General features: G+C 32.6%; 1 protein-coding gene across 3 annotated transcripts in view; it reads right to left on the reverse strand.

Annotated features, from left to right (window-relative positions):
- LOC124372502 (atrial natriuretic peptide receptor 1) overlaps positions 1–20,096 on the reverse strand; it is an 884,633-nt gene that overhangs the window by 470,675 nt on the left and 393,862 nt on the right. The gene's annotated exons all lie outside the window — the stretch shown is intronic.

The raw sequence follows: 20,096 nt of genomic DNA on the forward strand, positions 1-20,096 counted from the left end.
CTGCCTAATATTTAAATCCATATTCAAATTAATTAGGTCTTAGAAATGTCATGACTTGTCTGTCTTGAAATTCGCTACGAATTTTCATCTTAACTTATGTATATGCTCCAAGAATAATATAAACCTTTAACAGGATTCCATTTATTACTGTATAAAATGCTATTTAGGGTACAAAAGTTAGGAAATTAAAACAACAACTGGTAAAAATAGGCATTTTTATCATTTCAGCTATATGAGGAATACTATTAATATTAGGATTAATGAGATCAGAAAGACAGCAGGATGTCAACTGACGGTGTTCTTTAATACTTCGTATATCACAAATCAGGTTGTCGAAAGCTGTTACGTCAGTTATAGAGAGTCATCCTGTGGGATGCGTAGTTGGGAACCCCGAATGGGTATCTCCATTCAACTAAAATAATAAAGCAAACTCTGCTACAACATCCAAGAAGTATTGGAGAGAAGCCAAAGGTGAGAATTGTTTTTATTTCTAGATAACTACAAAGTTACCTACCGATTATTAACATTAGGTTAACTGTATCCAGTGTTTGGTATCTGAACTGGTAAGAACCAAATAGAATGTCACTGGAAAGGAGATATAGTTCATTTACCCATGTGGCAATGTACACCATTACCGTGTGTACACCAAACCGGAACCTTAAGTGGTTTGAACTATTTTTTGCAAAATTAGCCGAAAATCCGTCAAAAGTGACAATAAATAAAACACAATAATCATCAATGACATTTATTTAAATCGTTGGATTTTACTTAAATATTTCTTTAATTGGATACACTTCCCACAAAGCATATTTGCCTGCCCAAATACCCACGTCAACAGTTCACACAACAAAGAAAGGTCGTTAGCACAGTGCCAAATACTTTAAACAGACCGCCGAGAAGTGCGTGTCTCTAATCCTACTACAAAACAAGAACAGTCAGACCGCTCTGTGCGTGTGGCCGACAGTGCAGTGGATATGGCCGCATGATGTGTATTCAAGGACAAATATAACCATTAAGAATTGCCCGCATGCAAACAACGGACATGGAATCCTATACACGTGTTTACGACTATGGTTTCTACACTCACTCCTCCGCCTGTGGTCTTGACAATGCTCTTTATTTGTTGGTATGGCTAGTTCAGAAAACACCTACATGACTACATTGATTAAAATAAGAAAAACCACGGAGACAAACAAATGACTCAGAGTTCAGTAATTCTAAGTGCACCAGTTTTCCTGCAATGTTAGTGTTTTTTTTCTCGTGCCAACAATAAATGAGTTCTGTTGTATAAAAAAGATAACACGATATGCAATCAATGTTAAGCGAACCCATAGCCAGTTGAGTATACAGATACAATTATGATGAAGCTCTCGTAATTCCTGTAAGACTGTTAGTCTTATTTTTTGTTATATATGTATTTCAATTTTTATAAATAAGTTCGTCTTTTGCTTCCTTCTTCAATTCATCTGGACTTCCACTATAGATTGTAAGATTGTGTCAAAATCCGTTTAGTAAAAATAAAATTTTAAGAACTTATAATAAAAAGTTTACTAGTAATCGGTCGCTAAAATAATCTAATTTGTTTTTTATATAATTGTTTTTATTATAGAACATTAAAATTTTCATTTCGACAATATAACAATTGACTTTCAAGATTCATTCGTTTGTATGTGATAGTGAGCAACAAACAATATTCCTGCTACCAAGAAAATACTGTTGATATAGATGTTCGATTTATTATGCTTTTTAAAAGCTGCTACGCATGGTTCCTGGAAAGCCTATGTTTCCTAAGGACGATTAAAATAAGACTTAAAATAAAATAGACTCCAAAATAAATCAGACAAAATAAAAAGATTTATAAGTGCTTTCTATGTTACAAAAACAGCACTTTGTAATTATAATTTATTATAAACAGAATGTAACTTAATATGATCAAGAAAAATGAGATGGATAAAAATTAATTGTATATATATATATATAATAATAATATATATATTAACATCATACATTCATAAAGATATCCATTACATAGTACGCTGAATATTATTTTTGCTATAATAATAATACCAGTAATATTTTTCATATGTATTATTTAATCATAAGTAATAATTTTTTTCTTTCAATAAAATTACGTGATTAAAGTCTATCAGTATAACTAAAGTTGCTGTACTTATATTAAACTATGAGTAAACTACAAACCTCGCAGCAAGATACGAGTGTAGGAAGTATCCACACGTACCTTGCAAACAAACGCCACTGCCGCCGCCGGCCACAGGGAGTCAAAATATACACATGTTCGCTAGCTCGCATTTCTTATATTCTAAAAAGAAGTTAATTGTTTTTTTTCCAATTTAATGGAAATATCTCTTTCAACTTTATTCCTATCAAAATTTCCTTTTACGGTGAAACATTTTATGGCTTAATGTATGCAAAACTATTTCCATTAGCCAACTATACTAATAAGAGATTTTTAAAAGATGTTATGTGTTTTTAATACAAATAAAAACATTGTCAAAAATAAATTTAAAGGCAAAATTTTGTATTTATCTGTTTTCAATATATACGGGATAATACACCAAATGCCATTTAAAATTACCTGATAAAAACGTTGACCTAGTTCAATGAAAACATATGTAATTTACGACAATAATATGTCAGCCAATGAAAACCTGTTGCCATTACTGCAAGCGTGTTATCTAGAGGAAAACTACAGACAAATTAATTGTAAATAAACAACAGATTAATATTAAAAATATTAAACCTTCGGTAATCTTGGCAAAAAGAATAAGGTGGATAGATACGCAGTGCTTAGGCGGCGCCATACAGGGTTATCACAGCACTATACATATGTGTTCCACACACTCATCACCCGTATGAAGATTGTGTGGAAGAAATATCGCGCGGTGATAGTTAGTTCTGTGCGACGGTGTGAACATATCCACACACAGTGTTTATTTTATCGTCCATGTACTTGTTCTCTTTTAAAGGCAAAGCTAGATCATAAATCTCTTGATTACTTTTTTCGAAATATTGTTTACCTATTTTAAATTAAGTGTTTAATATAATATCAAATTAAATTCCAAATAATTCGTTTTCATATTTTTAAATTTATAGATTTCAATGTACAAAATTTAGAGTTTTAAAAACATGTGTTCCCTAATACTTTTGTTAGAAGTTTTACTTAAAACACAAAAAATTCTCTGTCTTTTAAATTCGCACATATTTTCTCGTTTATCGTGTAAAGAATAATCTCTGAATCTGGGTGGTTTTCATAAAGTTATGTTTAGAAACTGTCATAATTTTACTAAATCAATTGCCATCATATCAAGTTACTTTAAACAGTCATTTCCCACTAGTTTACAGTAACAATTGAAATAGGAGGTCATTAAAGTTTGACAATATCGAAAAGACCATATGAACTATTTAGCCACTACTAATTAATGTACTTCACTAAGTTCATGAGACCCGTATTAAGTACAACCCAGGTACGAGAATGTAATTTCTTCCTCTTTGAAGATGACCAAATAAAAATTGTTTCCTAATTATTATTCGCGAAATTTATTGTTTCTGCTAAACAATTTAAGAGTTAATTTACTCGGTGGACAGAACACATTGTGTGTGCGGTCACTGTCAGTCACACGCTCCATTACAGCACGATAGCCACTACAGTGACATGTAACTTGTCAACGGTACAGGCTACTGTTAAATACAAACAATCAAATATTCAGAGATGCACTTATACTACAGTGAAATTGTTTTGCGCTGACTAATACAATAAATTCTGCATTTAACGTTTGCCTATATATTAAGGTACAAAAAGGAAAACAGCAGGATATTACTAACACATATAAATAATTTATTTAATTAGTCATGTAATATCCTTTATTACAGCACTAGTTCAATAATGAGTCCATTGGCTGCAATCACATAATGCTATCGAGTGGGTGATCTTCTATCTGATCAGCGACCACTGATAAAATAATGAATCTGGATATAAGAAGGTTACAAAGTGTTTACTCGTATAACAGAACGCTGATGAATTAATCTCTGACAACAGTTTAACTAGATGTTGTTAAAAGTAAGAGCTATCATACCTAGGGCTAAATTAACCTATCTTTTTCAAGGGGTTAGTTGAAACCATTCCTATTATTCTTTGGAATATACTGAAAATTAAGTTAATAATATACTGCACCTAAGACACTATTCAACACATTACAATATCAAAGGTTATGGAGTAAGTAGGAGCCTAGTTGAGTAAGTAATTTACCTCCAATTGCTGTAATAGGGGTGGTATTATACACCTTGTTAAAATACATTAAGATTATTATAAATATGGAGCTCTTATATATAAAAATGGGAATTCAGTAAAAACAATAGACGCGTGTCTCGTTTAGATAAAATAAACTCCTGTAGATCTTACACTCGCATCATCCGCTTGGTTATTTTCTGCTTTATAGTGCTCGTAATTTATCTTTGTGAAAATGATCAAGCATTTATTTTGAAATTTTATAAGTCATATAGCATAGTGTGTTGTCTCCATTTTCTTCACGTCCACCGTGACGTCACCAGTTTCATTTACGGTTACGGTCTCACGTAGGTGGCTAATCGGTTATCTTTCATATAATCAGTCATGAAGTTTTTTGCTCTCCTCGTTAAATGTATTATTTAATTGCATTTAAAATTTCAATTATTAACGCTTAATTTTTAATTTCTCACTACTATAATAACAGTTATATCACAAATTTTATTTCGCAATATATTTAAGAATGATTTACAAAAAGTTTTAAAAATGTCTCTTTTAAAAATTAAAAGTGGCTTAAATGTAATTTTCTGTCCTAGATCTTCGTACATTCTGTTAACACAATGAACTGTTTTAATATTTATATTTCATTCCTCATGCAGGTTTATCGCAAATGTTGTTTTCGATATCAATTTAAAATTTCAGATGTATCTTTACGTTTTCTGTGGCAGGTTAGTATTAGCCCTTAGTATCCCTAAGCATTTGTGATCATGTGTTAGTCACAATTTTTGTCGATTTTATACCAACTTCACGAAGGTCTAGTGAATCAAAATTTTTAAGGTAGCTCAGAACTGAAAGCAATGCAATAATATGCGGGGATATATTGTACATATATATCTTAACTTAAGAATAAGAATAAAGTTTATATTGGTCTTATAAGTAACAAGGGACATATGTGTTAGTGATCATTAAATTTTCCGTTATTTAATTATCTATTTCTTACTCCCTACGTTTGTTCTGGATTAAAAACAGATACCTACATATTTAGATACATTTAAACATTTAAATTCATTTTTACATATTTTGGTACAATCTCAGAATCATAAAAATCTTTATTCAGTTTACATGGTGTACATGAATGGCGCCATATGACTGTCAGTGTAAACAGTTAAGTGTACTAAATATACTTTAAATTAGTAACTAAATAAATCTGATGCAATATAATTTTAACTATAGGAAAAACTATTGTGAATTGTATAAAACTCTGAAAAGGAGTACAACGGCAGGTCAGTCAGGTAACATTTAAGTTTATTTCTTAATTAATATTTTGTTATTAATTTTATATTACGTGTCATCAAATTAAGAAATTTAGCTTGTATGTATATTGGTTTTTATATTGAGCTAACCTACTTTTATGTTAGCTTTATATTATTTCTGTTGCTCGTACTGTGGTTTTCACCACTTTTTCCTAAACTAAGAGCAAATCTAATTGGGATTATGATCTTGTATGTATGCACAAGTATTATTTACATTTTTTCCGTTCATAAAATAATCGAAGATATTACTATTTTTGTAACCGTTTCACTGGGATTTGTAAGGATTAAACCAACGTCTATGCATTATGACATCGACGCAAATAGAAACAAATGGAAAAACTGAAATCAATAACAGAGATGGAATTTTCTTAGCAAGAATAGATAGGCAGAAAAGAGCTTATACTCAAAGAATAAATTTATCCTAAAATTTAGTATTGCTACACAGCTATCGTAATACCTAAGGAAAAAGGGATCCCAAATTTACGACACTTACTGTACGAAGCAAAAAACTTTGATTAATACGGAGAAGATGGTTATATTCCAAACTTCTCAGGCGTACATTTTTAAGCGAATCATAAAATAGTATTCACCATTCAATACAGCCGAAGTACAAAATTTGAAAATCTTAATCGAAATAATAATATTACAACAATTTCTAACTTTTCCATTATATTCTTACAATATTAATTAATTAAGTCTGAATAATTCAAAATTCTCGATAATTTGAATTTTTACTGGTTACGTGACCTCCGAATTATCAATGTTTCCTTGCACTCTAATATAGCCGGAACAGGAGACCAAACACTGCATTTAGCCGAATACAAACGCATGGACACTACACTGTCACCACCTGACCTACCTAATATACGACTGAACTGTAATATAGCTGGAACAGGAGACCAAACACTGCATTTGGCCGAATACAAACGCATGGACACTACACTGTCACCACCTGACCTACCTAATATACGACTGAACTGTAATATAGCTGGAACAGGAGACCAAACACTGCATTTGGCCGAATACAAACGCATGGACACTACACTGTCACCACCTGACCTACCTTATATACGACTGAACTGTAATATAGCTGGAACAGGAGACCAAACACTGCATTTGGCCGAATACAAACTCATGGACACTACACTGTCACCACCTGACCTACCTAATATACGACTGAACTGTAATATAGCTGGAACAGGGAACCAAACACTGCATTTGGCCGAAAACAAACGCATGGACACTACACTGTCACCACCTGACCTACCTAATATACGACTGAACTGTAATATAGCTGGAACAGGGGACCAAACACTGCATTTGGCCGAATACAAACGCATGGACACCACGCTGGTCAACCTAATTCAGAGTTGTGTAAGATCCTAGTCCGACTCCGTACACAAGAAAAAATCGTAAGAACAAAATACCTACTAGACCCTTAAATTAAAGGGTTAAATTTCGAGGCGAGGATTTCAAAACAAATTCCACACGACAAAAAAGTGCTGACAAAAACGGATGAAATTGGTTTATATTCTTAAAAGTGTACACTATTTCTCATAACTTTGTGATAAGTTACACTTGAGAACTATTATTATTCTTCCTCATTATAACCATTGCTAATATAAAAATGTCTCAAGATATTCTATCTGTGCCGAAATTTTTAAAGCTTATCATAAAAATCAGTATTAAGGTGAAAAATTTGTTAACTGTGATAAAATACACTACTTAGTAAATGCATTAATATTCGTTACTTTAAACAGAGTCAGTAATTATGTGTATTCCATTCCAGAAGACTAAATACTTCTAATACTTAATTTTGGTTTTTTTTTTTATTTGCTTAGTGTTATTTTTATAATAATAGATAATTGAAAAAATAACCATCGATAAAAAGTAAAAGGTATGGTTCGACCATTCCAACACGTGTGAAAAACAGCACTTGAGATCGTCTTCAAAAACAATGTGACAACGCAGATAATGAACAGGCTGTCGAACAAACTGACTCAGCCCTGAATGTTGCTGATAAGGTTTTTCCTCACATAACAAACGTGTCGACAGTAATGACACCAGGACACGTGTCCATCACTTTTACGTCTTCAATGCGATAATAAATGGTGAGAGGGGATAATCTTATATTTTCTACAATTTATTTGCACAGTTTTAAATAGTCAGCGTAAAGTAAAATATTCCTTATATTCATGTTTCCATTCCACTATTTAAAACCACATTCCTGTTTGAAAATTTGAAAACTGCAACAACAATATTATATCCATATTAGACTTCTGTTCATGACGAGTCAAGTACCAAAGAATTTAGTCCCCATCAAAAGAAATCCTTTTAGTGTTTCAAGTAATGATGCACAGGACTCTGTTCTAAAACATTTTGAATGGAATACTTTACTTCGTCTATTCGGGAGCTACGCGTCAGAAGGGTGTTTGCTACGTTCACGGTTCAGGGAAATTAAGAGATTAATTGAATTTGAAATTGAATTAGTACTGCCATAGAGTTCAGTATACTGTAAAATATGTTTATAATTCTGACACCGAAATCAAACAGACCCTACGTACCAAGTTTCAAGTCTCTAGGGTTTTTCTGTCAAAACTTCTCACATAGACATACGGACGCACATAAAAAGACACGGTTTTAAGAAGAGGAACCTCTTAATAAATGTAAGAGTAAAAATTCTAGAAATGAACAGTAAAATGTAATAGGCGATGACCTCTACTTTCCTTTCTGACACAGTTCTGTTGTTTTTCATTACAAGACAACTAAAATTCTGTGTTGCTTGAGGAAATCCTAAAATTAATTTATCACTATTTTAGGCTGTCCATATGTACTTATCGTGTCCTTAGTCCTAAAATAGAAAGGCCCTAGAGGCTTTGATAATTTGTACATATGATTCTTTTATTCCAAGGAAGTTCTCTATTGATTTTGGAGTCAAAAGGTTAGAGGGGAGGCCAAACCTCACCCCTCACACATTAACCCTCTTGTTGGGAGGGGGTATTGTAGTAAGCTCGTTCTCAGAAGTTATAAATGCCTTTTGAGAAAATTTAGTATGCTTGTTATACTTTGCATTCTTTAATGCACCTTGTATTATATGTAATGCACCTGTAAGTCACAGATATTTTAATGCAGCTTCTCAAAAAAGTGATGGGAAAGGGATGAGATGCGGTACCGCATATGCGTTCCAGATATGGAGAAAGGAAGCCAACGACCCACACCAACTTGAAGGGAGGGAGGGAAGATTACTGCTGACCTCACCGGACTAAAGTGGTTGCCAAAACAAACTCCAAAGGCCGTAAAGCATAAAGGATGGGCACTGAGGTAGGAAACCCATTTTAATCTTCCCCTAAAGTGTCTCCTAAATTTGGATTTAAATAGCCAAAGGAGATTTTTAGCGTAATATTTCATGAATTCAGATTAGTTCAACTGAACTAATATTAACGAGTAATAATAAAACATTCTTATTACAATAAATAACATTATATGGTTAGCGAAAAAATCTCAATCAGTCTTTTAAGGTTATTTCCTAGATTGCCTCGAAGATTATATAGTTATACCCTGTAACTAACCAACACAATACATGTGTTCTTCTAACTAATAGTCTTATTAAAATTTTGTTGCATGAATAGCTTTTTCTGCTCTTATATAGAACCAAGGCATTTTACTGTACAAGCCAGATATAAAAGTACGGATTGGATCAACAACAAAATCAGTCTTTGTTGTATTTTTAAAGCGTCCCGCATAGTGATGTAGGGAACTCATCAATCCCATTTCTTCCACTCTTACGTTGTTCTCCCGTGTGAGTTCCCTGCCCTAGTTCGTCTTTCACATTATTCATAAGGAAGAAGTACAAATTGCAAGCTGCAAGACTCAGTGGCTTAAAACTAGCTCCTTTTATTTATGTACGTACATGTTTCACAATGTGAGGCCACCTCAGATATCTTTGAGTAACGAACTCACCAAAGCATACGTATATACATTGGCCTTACCTGCAATCTTCTAAAATTGAAGGTAAGCAATGACAGAGCTGTCACAGTGCGCATTTAGACTAACAAGTTTTCTCACATGCTAGTTCACTTAGTAAACATTTTAGTTAATGTTTCTTTTTGAAAGGAATAAAAAGTCTGAAAAACTGTCAAAAACTAAATATTAACAACATCATCTTCACCAATCTGCATTAGCACATCAATATATATTAAAGAACCGAATGAAATTTAGTTTAAACATTAGATAATAATGTTGAATAGCTGGAAATAAAGTTCATATTTTAACCAAATTATGTAATGTATTATGCACACAGTATGTATTTTTGTTTACATCAAATTGCCTTATACATATTGTGTTAAAGGAACCCTGAGACACTGATTTTCAAATTTTAAGTGCAATAAGTTTCTAAAATAGATCAGGAGATTGAAAACTTTTTCAGTGACTATTACTCATCTCTAGAGTATTTGGCATGCCATTTAAATAGTCCTTTCAAGTTAGTCAGATAAAACTAGGTATTTTTGTGACAACTGAAATATTAATTTATTCTCACGGGGCTACATGTACTCTATATCTCGAACACTGTTTGTAATATAAACAAATTGTTTATTGTAAAAAGTTTAGGAATTATTATAAGCATCCCCCCAGAGCGTACTCTATATCTCGAACACTGTTTGTAATATAAACAAATTGTTTATTGTAAAAAGTTTAGGAATTATTATAAGCATCCCCCCAGAGCGTACTCTATATCTCGAACACTGTTTGTAATATAAACAAATTGTTTATTGTAAAAAGTTTAGGAATTATTATAAGCATCCCCCCAGAGCGTACTCTGTATCTCGAACACTGCTTGTAATATAAACAAATTGTTTATTGTAAAAAGTTTAGGAATTATTATAATCATCCCCCCAGAGCGTACTCTACATCTCGAACACTGTTTGTAATATAAACAAATTGTTTATTGTAAAAAAGTTTAGGAATTATTATAAGCATCCCCCCAGAGCGTACTCTATATCTCGAACACTGTTTGTAATATAAACAAATTGTTTATTTTAAAAAGTTTAGGAATTATTATAAGCATCCCCCCAGAGCGTACTCTATATCTCGAACACTGTTTGTAATATAAACAAATTGTTTATTGTAAAAAGTTTAGGAATTATTATAAGCATCCCCCCAGAGCGTACTCTATATCTCGAACACTGTTTGTAATATAAACAAATTGTTTATTGTAAAAAGTTTAGGAATTATTATAAGCATCCCCCCAGAGCGTACTCTGTATCTCGAACACTGCTTGTAATATAAACAAATTGTTTATTGTAAAAAGTTTAGGAATTATTATAAGCATCCCCCAGAGCGTACTCTGTATCTCGAACACTGCTTGTAATATAAACAAATTGTTTATTGTAAAAAAGTTTAGGAATTATTATAAGCATCCCCCCAGAGCGTACTCTGTATCTCGAACACTGCTTGTAATATAAACAAATTGTTTATTGTAAAAAGTATATTTAACTAAATGGCGTACATCGCTGGCCCATAAACTATTAGCTGGCCCATCGTTTATATTAGTGATGGTAATAGGAACGACTCTTTGGATATATATATATATATATATATATATATATATATATATATATATATATATATATATATATAAAACGCAGCTAATTGAAACTTTTGTTTACTTTGAACATACATACTATGAGCACAAAAGGTTCAATTAGCTGTGTTATATATTATAATGGAATGAAAGAAAATTAGATATGTTATTTTTATTGTTTTCATTAAATGTGAATCCCACGTGAAATTCAACTGAATTGGTTGCACGGTAGCAATTTCTTTCACATCTTAAGTGTCAAGAAAACTAAGAGTAGAAATATTAAGTAAGTCGGTTGAATTCCGGAAACAATGGCAGGTGGTGAGGTAATTTAGACTCCACAGTCTTCAAACAATTGTTTCACTAATTTGCAGCTGCTCTTTCCAGCACTCCAGCGATGCTCCAGTTTGATAACATTTACTTATGTGTTCTTCTCAACATCTGGCGGCCTTATTAAAGCCATCTGCCAGACGTTCTACGAATACGCCTTTGAAATTATTAACACCCACTTCCAAAAACCTCACTCTTCAGATTATGTCGTTTTTTGGAACATGAACTAATACCTTTACGATTTTAGTTAATTATACACATTTCACAAATAACTTTTTTAGGTATAAAATTAATATTTATCATATTTCAAAGTTGTATTTACGAGTTGATATTTAATATTAGACAACAACAGAGGGGAAAAGTGAATGAAGGGAATACTATGTACGACTATTTTGGGTTCGATCTCCGTTGCAAGGGAGGTAATTATAATGTGCAGATGGTTAATGTGCAAATTAACTTAACAACATTTTAGTACAAGTCAGTTCAATCCCATTGGCGTAGAGATATTCCCCTTTTAAGAATATTATATGTACCTGTGCTTTATCTTTGAAATGTGTTTTGTTTTAGTGATTATTTAGGTTAGGGAAGAAATAACCCATGTACACCAAAACGATTGATGCTATCTTTTACCTAGTTGAGCTTGAATACAGACTCGCTTGGTACGTGAATGTATTTTATGTATTGAATGTATTTTAAATGTTATAAGTGTATCCTTATTCAGTTGCATTATAGAGATACGACTGATTGCGAATGAATAATAAGAGTAGGAGTGATTTTTTAAATGTTTATGAAATGTTTAACTATTTCGATATTATTTTTGGTTGACCACTTATATAATCTAAGTTGTTTTCGCTAACTCACCATCAATAATCAATTTCAAAATTTGAGACTTCGACATAGATAGATACTTAGAGGGGAATTTAAATTACGTAAGAGTCAGATGATGTGTTGCACAATTACGGTACGTGCTACACGTTTTATATGTATAGTGACCGAAGTGCTTGGGTCGTATTAGCAGGATGATTAGATTGTGGGCAGGATAAACGTGATGTAAAATACTGTTACACGCATAGTTGTTACAAAACCAATTTCAAATTAATAATAATAATTTAGTGGTTTTCTTATTATCTCTGGTCTATAAATTATACCATGCTGTAAATTAATGTTTATTCATGTTATAAATAGAATATTATATAACCATGTAACTGAGTTCAAAGAAATTTTTCATGTAACAAAGGAACAAAGATCAATAATTAGTTGTTAGTTCGAAATTAGTCTCGTACTCCTAGTCGTTACTGAAATAACTTTCCTCGTAACTCGCTCTACTGACATTTTGGACTGGATCATGGTGATGAAGTGAAGTGAAATATTCTTATTTTACGAGGCGAAGTTAGGGCTAAGAAGCCCTCTCTAACACTTAACCTGGGGTCCAACGGCTTAAAGGTGACTTCCGAACCACCACCAACACAAGAGTTTACAGAGAAATATAAGGACTAAGTTAATACGTGGAACGTAGGTTTAAATGAACTGGCTTGGAACTCACACAGAATATTCAGAACGGTCACTTCTATTGAACTTCTTAGACTTACGCTGTTAGTGCCATTATTATATACAAAGCTATTATGTTGGTGTTACATCAAAATATTGTTTACACAGATATAAACTTAGGATATTTTGGCCTTGTTGAATTGGATACCATTGTATTGTTAAAAATAGACCGCATACGGTGAGAAAACTAATATTGGTCACTGTTTGGTTGATGTATACCTAATTCGAAGATATATCTTCCCTCTCTCACATATTTATACGCAGACATACTTCGGTGGTTTAACCAGTCTCAGTTTAATACCTCTAGACTATCCACAGAAATCCACACTGAGACCAAATTATCTCAAGACTATAATTGTGTTAGAAGTGCTTTGAGACGGTGCGCATTGGTAACTTTGAGCTATTTCCATTCCAACTTCCTAAAACCTTCCTTATAATGTTTTCAAATAAACTTCGGTGAATTGGCATGTAAATGACAACAAACTTTTCATACGGAGATCCATTTGGAGATATTAAAGCATCATATTTGTTCCAAACTTAATATTATTCAATTGTGTGTAATAATATTTGGGTGATATACCTTAAAGTTTTCAAGATAATTTCATTTGCCAATCTTTACCACCTTCCTCAGTACAAAAGTTCGACATTGTAATACTATATATTATAGAAATTCAACAATTCATTTTACAGAGCAATTGTGGGCAAGATTAGACGTTCTGGCTCTTCTGGTTACAAACCTGTTCGAATGAACCTTTATTGCAATACTAAGCTCGTAATATTTTATGGAACACACATTGTCAATTTTACTTCAAAGATGTGCGTTGATGAAATTAAAACCTAAAAATAGATAAAACTACAGTTCTTTGGAACACCTACGACCAATAGGAAACAGCATCATAATATTGTACCCTATCACTCATTTCTCGATTCGTTTAAAACACCATAATAAATTTATTTGTTTTTCATCTTGCACTAGAGTGTTTTCACTTAAAATTAATATTTCGCTCTTGACATAAAAAAACTAAAAAAAGAAAAAGGCTATTAAAGTAATTATTTCATTTACAAAACATTATCATGCAAGGGTGTGAAATGTACTGTAAGCGCAGTCTGTGAGAATTCTGGAGTAACGACGACATTGTAAAAAACGTCTATATGCTCTCATGGAGTCCGGAACGGTTACGGGGCACACTTGGCCAGTTACGACCGGTCGAGATTATACGACAGTCGTCACGGTATATCGCTAGAGTGACACGGTATGATACGGCAATAGTAGTCTGTTACACTGTATTCAGGATTACCATATTACATGGTGCTGACATCATACCACATAATTATATGTCCGATGCACTCTGAATTGTTGGCTATTAGAATTTAAAGCAAGTTATGATTAACAGCACGATTAGCATATTCGCACAAATTAAAGGAAAGACTTGTTTCCGCGTTCGTTATTTTGCTTTATATAAGAAGCGTTTACAATAACATATTTTATGTTAAATGCTTCTACTTTTATTTTCAAAATACACTCACTACCTATTCTATTTAAATAATTATTGTTTTTTTTTATCTATAAGGGGATCGTAATAACGTGGAAAAACTCGTACGGTATATTATTACATACATTATAAAGCAAAGGATTTGCTGAAGCTGCGTGCAAAATTTTAATCTAAAATATCATTAGACTACTCGTATTACTACACTAACACGTTAAACAGACATCATATGATTGTACTCAATTTATTCCATATTTCAAACTGATTAATTCCACGATTTTCTTGTTGCCGTTATAGTAACACACAATACTAATATAGAAATGTTCACTAACGCTCAGCCAACTCTCATAGAGTGACATTCATCATTGTTGAACGCAATTTTGGTTATATACTAATGAACCTTGATTCAAAATTTCAAGTCTGTCGGTCAGTTCGTTCTTTAGATGTCGTTGCGATATAGCCTACTTCCCTAAGACTCAACCAACAAGACAATAAGTATAAGGCTGATATGTTGTGGTTATACATTGTAAAGTGAAGTGCAAATAACTCGTATTGTAGCTTCCCCTTAATTTAGCATAATCTTTCAACTTTGCAATTTGAAAGGTAATTAGATATTAAATAACTCATTTTTTAAAATTTGTATGTATTTATTTTAATGATTAAAACCAATTTAATAATTATTATATTTGTTTAATTGACACATAGACTATAAATTACGTGGATAAAAACATCGGTAAAAGCGTGAGAAAATAGTTAAACTGATTTAGATGATATAGTATTGAAGAATACAAAATAATCTATGGGGTATGTAACAATAAATGATACATAAAACAATTACATTAGAAAGAGCTATAATAAAAAACACAGTAATCTGTGTTTGTTCTTTATTATTGTGTAGTAGATATACTAGTTAGATATTACTATGCGCAGTTAATATATAAATTAAGCCATTTTCAATATTAAGAATATAGAGACAAAATTATTTTGGGGAGCATCGCAGTCCGATCTTCGTATTAGTCCATAAATCGCGATTCATGGTAGATTCAAAGAACAATTAACTTGAATCGAGATACATTCTTCAAATATGCAGAAATATTTAAATCATTATTAATATTAAAGATCCACAAATACGATTAAATAGGTTAATTCAAATCGATAATGTTAACTATATTTACTCACCCAAGTCATGATTATCGTAAGTTGCTTTTGGTCAGTGGTTACGGGTTATTACATTCGATGGGAGAGAGCCACTTTGCAATTCATAATTCATTAACAACTTCACTCCGGCTCTAAACTGAGTGATTCTGATTCCCCGTAGCCTTCCGTATACAGCGCAATATCACGTCTACCGCAGTCTATGTGTTAAGGAATTTTCCAAGCAAAGAATAAACATTATACGTGCTAATTTTTGTGGTGATCAAAAGGTGACGTTAGCCAAGGGACAAATTATAAAAGAGGTTGAACTCGCAGGTATTCATATTTTAAGACACGCTTGAAGCAAACCATCAACATACATACGTAGAATGTATAACTTCTATCAGTAGCAAATTAAAGACTAATCATTAGTTACAAAATATATATCTCTACCAGCACATTCATAAGAAAGGTAGATTTCAACATGTAGCCGACGTACTGAAGATGCGTTATTAGTTTACATTTTTAATTTACACCACATTGGTGGAACAATAACTCTCAATGTTGCCATGTTAATATTATTGTAACACTTTTAAACATTTATAAACTCCATAATATTGAAACTCTACAAGAAAAATATTGTTATAAGCATATAAACTTATTTTCAAACACGTCACTCAATTTAGTTACAAGTAATCAAAATTTAAGTTTATAAACATATTTACTAATAACAGATAAATTGTATAATTCTTAAACTATAAACGGCCAACGTCTTGAAACGTCAAGAGCTATAAAAAACTAAGTAAAGAGAAATGAGGCTTGAAATCCATTGACAACGTTAAGAAAAATGTTTACCCGAGATAAAAAATTTTGAAACGTATTACTGGTTAAGAATGACTAAATAAATCACCTAAAGCTATGTAATAACTACCTTTTTACCACGTCTAGTCTGGCTATTTTAAAAACTACGGCAGTTAACGTGTTCAGAATTATTTCTACAAAGTTTTATACCACTTCATATTTTGTACGCTTACTATCTGAAAAGCTTGCTAGATATAAAAAATGCATCGAAACAAACGTTATTGTAAATGCCCCAAGAGTGTTATAACAAGTTTTTGCACTTCAGTTTATAATAACTGATATACGAACCATTCCTTTACCAAACTTTGAATAGCCGCCATCCTGAAATCTGATGAGATATTGAAGAAATTAAATTAATAAAAATCGATTACAACTACCTGTTATTTTTAAAAAATATATCGCTTTTGGTCACTGTTTAAAATAAGTTGAGATAAAATGTTTGCTGAAATGCAAATGCCCGCCATTTTAAAACTGTTTGTGTTAAGACTCAACCAAGGTATGCGTTATGTACTAGTTCCTGATTTTGTAACAATTTCAGTGTGGATATTTTTAAAATTAAGGCAGTTACCGTGTTCACTCTTACTTTCGCAATTTTATACACTACTTAAATGTTTTTACGCTTTCTATCTGGAAATCTTAAGAGATATCAAACAAACACATAGGAACAAAAATTATTATAAATTACCTGAAAATTCTAAAAAGCCACTTATGCGCTTTAAATATTACCATTCCTCTTCCAAGCTTTAAATCGTAACCATCTTGAAATATTATATCATACTGAAAAAGCAAATGAATGAACTTTTTTTATAATTACCTATGTTTGGAATTACTTGAGCTAAAACTTGCCCAAATGTGAATGACCGCCATCTCAAAACATTTAAATGGTTAAGACTGACTAACGAACTCGTATAGCTTATACGACTATGTAAAAGTACTGCTTTTGCATCAAGTTACTCAGGATATTTTTAGATTAAGATTTTTGGATTCTAGGGGACACAATCGAAGAAATGAAAAAAATGTTCTGGAAATTCTGTTATCCAATTTCTATTGCAATAGACTTGCAATAATTTCTATAAAATCTACCAAAAATGTATACATAAAACAAAACCATCCATGTAGTTAGAACATGTTACATTACATACACACTGTAACTGATAGCACATTAAACACATTAGCACTGTAATACCAATTATCAGAGATATTACCATCTGTTGAATTGCTTCCACGGGAACAATGATAAGCCAACAATTACACGTTAGCTCGTTAATGAGAAGTAGCATTGCCATTATGGTAGATCATATTGCACCGCGCTTTTGTTTCCGCCCTGACAATTTATATTATTATTGTTCAAAGCATTTCATAATTTTAAACATTATTACGAAACTGTAGGAAATTCAAACTGGTTTCAGTAAATAACATTTAGAGGTAATCTATAGGATTTAGGTTGAGACCAAAGCCCTCCAAGAGGAGTTTTCTGCGTTATTGGCTGAGCTTTAGAGGAACCTATCTCTCGAGAGCATGGACAAATTTCATTTCTGTCTGTCTGTCTGTCTGCCCATCTACATAAATCTCTAAAACAAAATGACATCCTGACTTGAGATTTTGCATGTAACTTTGTTTCTTTATAAGCAACACAGGGTTCGATGATGACTTTCACTCCACGAGCTTTGGTTGAGCATTAGTTATTATTTTTATGTTGGTCTTTTATTTTATGTAACCATAATGGCAACCAGAAAAAATAAGAATCGATAAATGTATAGACAAACCCCGTACAATGGTATGTGATTTGAACATATGACGTTTTTATTTATAGAGTAAGAAAATAAATAGAAGGGAAGGTCAATGTTAAAATTCAATGACAAGATTCCATTTAGCGCACATGTAGTACGCTCCCTAAGCTCACCGGAACTTTGATTATTTAAACATTTTTATATAACAAACTTAGTGAACAAACATCTGAATGCATCATGTGGAATTTTAAGATATCTCGTAAAATATTATCTAATAAAATATAACCGTATACTTAGAATTTTGCCTGAAACACAATTTTTTTACATGTACAAGAATGTATTCACAAGATGTGTAGCCAAGATGGTGCATGTCCAATAGTTGAGCTTAGCTAAGCTTAATTTTTGTGTCAATTAATTTTCTGTATTATCATCGTTCTGCCTATCTGCCAACAGTACATCTCGAGGATTTGTATTTTTTGCTTATCTTTAAAGTCTGCTATATTATTTACAGGTTGTAAATTGGATGATGTCCGTTGGAAAAAAATAAATACAGAAATAGGGATTACATTAGTTATAGATTATACATTTTCCATTAACTACGGTGAAGCCCGTTACACGACACTTGGTGTGACGGCCTCATATCATGTACTTATTTTTGGCTGAGCGTTAGCGAAGCATAATTCAATGGACTAGAAAATATTCATTTCTATCTGTCTACCTGTCTAGTTTCAAGAAGTGCTGATGACTGCAACCCTCAACACAAGGGCGACTTAGCGTGGCCTATATCCAGGTGCAGGTCAAGGGGCTTATCATCCTTGTGTATCTTGTACTACTGGTCTTCCGGTTCAATATCCCAGGATCGCCACAATCTGGACAACGGGAGCGTCGGTCAGAGAGGACGCCGTCACCTGTACCTTTGGGTGCAGAACATGGGATTGGTCTTCCCAGCTACAACGAACTGGAAATGAGTGAAATAGTGTGCCAAATGTCCCGATTACCGCAGTACAATGGTGCTGCGGCGAGGGGGGACATGATTTAGAATCAGAAGAAGCCGAAACGACCTTCCATTCAAATGGGGGCGTTGTACTACAGAAGGTGGCAACCTACAACAATGTACGGTGAGAGGCAAGAACCTACGCAAACTGCGGAAAGAATAAGACCATGTCGGTTCGGGGAACTAACTAAGAAGTCCTTGGGCCTACAGTATGGATGGAGGAGGGATCTCTAGGGGAAACCCAAAAGTACTTGTCTGTCTGTCCGCACGATATCTTGAAAACGAACCGACCTATAGATCTGAAATTTTGCATAAATCTTTATAACCTTTTATAACCTTTATAACCTCGCTGAGCTTATTTTATTGTTGGGATATAGAAAGTATTTTATATCATTCTTATGGGTGACCATGATGGTAACGACCGAATTATAGAATAATTACGTTTGTAAACAAGCTGAGTACTATCATGTGACATTTTAACATGACATATTAACACACGAAGCTTATACATACAGTAAAAAAGAATTTCAGTACATTCTTACGTTGAGTTTCAGTACACTACACGTTACGTTCAGTACACTACCTCACCAGAAATTTTATTATTTGAACATTGCTATAAAACCAAACTCAACGAACAAACATATGAATTTATCATGAGGCGAGATATCTCGAAAATTATTTCGTATGTATACTTAAAATTATGCACAAAACGAGAATGAAATTTTCCTACGTAGACAAGAATGAGTTGTATGATTGTTCATGTCCAACCATGGAATTTATCTGAACGTCATTGAAGCCTAACGCTCAGTAAGATGACCTAATTTCTCTTTCGTGTGCCAGAAAATTAAAATTTTTCTGAATGACAGTATGCCTGT

Source organism: Homalodisca vitripennis, chromosome 1 (assembly GCF_021130785.1).
Source record: "Homalodisca vitripennis isolate AUS2020 chromosome 1, UT_GWSS_2.1, whole genome shotgun sequence".
In the NCBI taxonomy this organism is placed as follows: Eukaryota; Metazoa; Arthropoda; class Insecta; order Hemiptera; family Cicadellidae; genus Homalodisca; species Homalodisca vitripennis.